Below are 4,480 nucleotides of genomic sequence, written 5' to 3'. Positions count from 1 at the left end.
GAGTGGTTAAGAGTAGGTGCCATGAGTTACAACGTGATTTGAGGACCTCATAGCTGATTTCTAAACTATTCAGTTGTACTACCTTAAGCCATTTTTTTTAATTTTTTTTACTTATTTTTATTTATTTATTTGAGAGCAACAGGCAGAGAGAGAGAGAGAGAGAGAATGGGCGCGCCAGGGCCCCCAGGCACTGCAAATGAGCTCCAGATGCATGCTCCCCCTTGTGCATCTGGCTAACATGGGTCCTGGGGAATCAAGCCTCGAACCGGGGTCCTTAGGCTTCACAGGCAAGCGCTTAACCACTAAGCCACCTCTCCAGCCCTTAAGCCAAAATTTAACCATATTTCTTTCCATTTCTTCACATTTATAATAAAGATAACCCAAAAACCTACCTACTTTATGGAGTTGTAAGGATTAAACTAGATACTTCATGCATAGAGATTAGAAAAACGTTGGATATGTACCAAGGGTTCAAACATGTTAGCTAGTTATTTTGGGTTTGGTATCTGTGGTAGTTTGAATGTATGTCACCTAATATACCAAGACTTTAATTTGGATATCCAGCCACCTGCCTGCAAGAGGTGTTACTGGGAGCAGATCCTGGAGTCCAGCCCTAAGGTGTCACTGGGGTCAGATATGAGTTTTAGCCCAAAGTTGTGCTCACAGTCTGAGCTCTGCCTGGGTCTTTGCTGTTTGCTGCCTGTTTGGGTGTGGTGCTGGCTGCTGGTGGTTTCTCTCTGCTTGGACCTATGGAAGGGAGCAAGTGTCCTTTGCCATTATGGAACCTCCCCTGGATCTGTAAACTTGAAATAAATCCCATCCCCCCACCCACAAACTGTGTCTTAGAAGTTCATTCCAGCAATGTGGAGCTGACTACAATGGTATTTGTATTAGTTTAGTGTGATGTTAGTATTATTATTAACTCTTTTTATTTTTTTTTAATTATTTATTTATTTATTTGAGAGTGACAGACAGAGAGAGAAACACAGATAGAGGGAGAGAGAGAGAATGGGCACGCCAGGGCTTCCAGCCTCTGCCAACGAACTCCAGACGCGTGCGCCCCCTTGTGCATCTGACTAATGTGGGACCTGGGGAACTGAGCCTCGAACCAGGGTCCTTAGGCTTCACAGGCAAGCGCTTAATCGCTAAGCCATCTCTCCAGCCCTTATTAACTCTTTAGAAAAAAAAAATAAAAGCGGGTGAAAGAAAAGGTAATAGAATCCAACCTTGTGTGGATAAGAAGTGACTACAAACAGTAGCTGATGCTATGAGGCAAAGGACAGTGTCCAATGCACACTGTGTTCAAACCGTAGTTTAATGATTAAATTTGCACAATTGGCTAAATAATTTTTTTACAGAAACATTGAAAGTCAGAATGTTAGGTGCCAAAATAGTCTATATTAAAAATAAAAATTTCCCAAATGTCGACAAAGTCCAAGGTGTGTTTCTGGGAGAAGGTATCAGAGAGGAGGAAGGATATTATAAATGAAAATGTAACATCTACTGGATGTTAAAAAAAAAAAAAGTACCCAAGATGTTAAAGTAACTAAGAAAAATATTGGATCTGTGAGCCAAGGAGATAATAAAAATATATTGTTTAATAGGAAAGCAAACTGGATAGGTTTTTTTAATTACTATATCAATACTAAAATTTATTATTAGTTTAAAAATTAAAATAGTCATACACTTGGGTTAAAGTGTTTTATCACAGAGATGCCTCATGTATATTTTATAAATTCTAAATTTTTAATTAATCTGTTCCTCTATTCGGCTCATTAAGAACACTTTAAAATCTTGGAAGGCTGAATTGCTAGCCTTGCCAATACTTCACTGCAGTGTTTTGCTTTTATGGCCAGGATTCTTCTGCATGCTTTCACTTACACATTTATTGGATACTTATTATTACTAGCATGGTTGCATGTAGACACAACTGTGTCCTCTTGGAAGTTCCATTCCAGCAAGAGAGAGAGAGACACAGTGATGACCATGAATAAGTATGAAAGCTTTTAGAAGATAGTAGATGCTTTTAGAAAGAACAGGTAACAGGGTGGAGAGATAGCTTAGCGGTTGGGCACTTGTCTGTGAAGCCCAAGGACCCCGGTTCGAAGCTCGATTCCCCAGGACCCACATTAGCCAGATGCACAAGGGGGTGCATGCATCTGGATTTCCTTTGCAGTGGCTGGAGGCCCTGGTGCACCCATTCTCTCTCTCTCCCTCCTTCTCTCTCTCTGTCTGTCTCTTTCTCTCTCTGACTGTCCCTCTCAAATAAAAATAGACAAAAAAATTCAAAAAAAAGAACAGGTAACAGAGTAAGAGGAATTCTGTGAATGGTGAGTGGGTGGATATAGTTCTAAAATGGGATGGTTCAAGAAGGAAAATGTCACTTGAGCAAATACATGAAGAGATCTCATAGCATTTTGAAGACGACCTAACTAATTAGATGGTCCTGTACTTTGTTGGTAAAATACTATTAGCATGTTATGCTGTCAGATTCTGTTTGAAGAGCAATATCTAAATACATAAAGGGTTCATTTTCTTTTTGATCTATTTATTATTGCTTAAATTCATTATTTTACTATAGATTGTTTTCATATCACTAGCAATGCAAGTTAACATACTCATTAAACATCTCTCTATCTTGATTAGCAAAAAATACCTTACATGAGACAGATTTCTATGTGGAATATCTGAGCCTTTCATTTTTCATTTGCTATTGGAAGTCCAGTAGATAATTATTCTTGAATTTTCAAGCCAAAGAGTATTCTTTCATTTTTGATGTAACCTTTAGATTAGACCATATTGTTAGGCTTTATGTAAATTGGAACACAAATTTCTTGATTTGCTAGAGAAAGAGTTACTAATTTCATAGCATTTTCAGTAATTTGTATAAAATGGATTGAGTATATGCAGTATAAACCAGGTAGATACTGGCTTATTTCATTTTTTGGGGGGGTTGTTATTTTAATTTTTTTCCAATGATATATATGTTTACCAGATTTTTTTTTTAGAAATTGAAAGTCACTGTGCCAAATACAGCAAGAGATGTTTTTAACAAGAAGGAAATTTAAAAAAGAAGGAAGCAATAAAATTAAAATCCTGACAAGAAACCCATGTTGTTTATTTGTCTAAATAATGTTGTCATGAAATAGTAATTTAATACTTCCTGGATTTGAATCTAATTTTAGCTAATCTTAAAAAATCCTCAGAAATAAGTCCAGATATCTTTGATGTCTCCGCAATAGCATCATTTTAATTCTCTTTTCTTTTGTTTATAACTCTTCCTTCTGTACTGGCCCCCATGAGTTCACATTTTACATGCATGAGTAGTTGCTTTTTATTTTCACAACTAAGTCCAGGGCTGGAGGAATGGCTTAGAGGTTAAGGTGTTTACCTGCAAAGCCGAAGGGCCCAAGTTCAATTCCCCAGGACCCATTAGCCAGATGCACAAAGGGGACACACGTGTTTGGAGCTCATTTGCAGTGGCCAGAGGCCCTGGCGTGCCCATTCATTCTCTCTCTTTCTCTCTATCTACAGCTATCTTAACTATCTACAGCTACCTTAAATGACATACACAAGGTTCTAAAACAACCAGTCTGCACAGTTTAATGTATAATAAAATGATAAATATTTCCAACCCTGATTTCTATCCAAGGTATAAGCACAATTAAAACCTTTTGTTAATACCTTGAAATTGAATATTCTAGAAGATAGATATAAACACTTAATTTTTTTCTTCCACCTCTTCTTATTAGAATATGTTCAATATATGAAACAAAAAATTGATAGCATTTTCCTGCATGATATCATGTGCTTGATCATATTTGCCCCAGGCCAGACCACAGATTGTCTGAATGTGGAAGAATGTATCATTCTGCATCTCAACTTCTCCTACACTGTCCTACCTGCAGACATTTACATATATATGGACATTACTTATTCAATATATAAACAACTTAATTTGCTTACTGATGGTTTTGTTTAAATAAATTATGATGGAGTTAGAAATGGTAAAATGCAGTTGTTAAGTACAGCAGATGTTTTTGTACTAAACTTCAAAGGCTTCTGTGATAGAAACAAAATCTCTTCAGCAGTGTTTATTTTCATGTAGGCTTATTGTGGCTTCAGTCTTCTTTTGTAGATTTAAGAAAGAATCTGGGTGTGGTGGCACACGCCTTTAGTCTCAGCACTTGGGAGGCAGAGGTAAGAGGATCCCTGTGAGTTCCCAGCCAGCCTGATATTTTGATGAATGCATATATTATTAGAGAATGGCTAGATCAAGCATATTGGCATAAACATTACTTCACATAGCATTATCCTATGATGAGAATCCAGAAGATCTCTCTTAGCAATTTTTGGTACTGAGGCACTGATTTTTACATCAACTTTTTACCAGGAATTTGATTGAAATCATTTTCTTTCATATTATTTACCATTTAAAATGAATTATTTTGTGTTTTCCAGATAAATATTATCTTAAATG

The sequence above is a fragment of the Jaculus jaculus genome, chromosome 16, assembly GCF_020740685.1.
Source record: "Jaculus jaculus isolate mJacJac1 chromosome 16, mJacJac1.mat.Y.cur, whole genome shotgun sequence".
NCBI classification, from domain to species: domain Eukaryota; kingdom Metazoa; phylum Chordata; class Mammalia; order Rodentia; family Dipodidae; genus Jaculus; species Jaculus jaculus.
The sequence above is the reverse complement of the archived record's forward strand: the minus strand, read 5'-3'. Positions refer to the sequence as shown.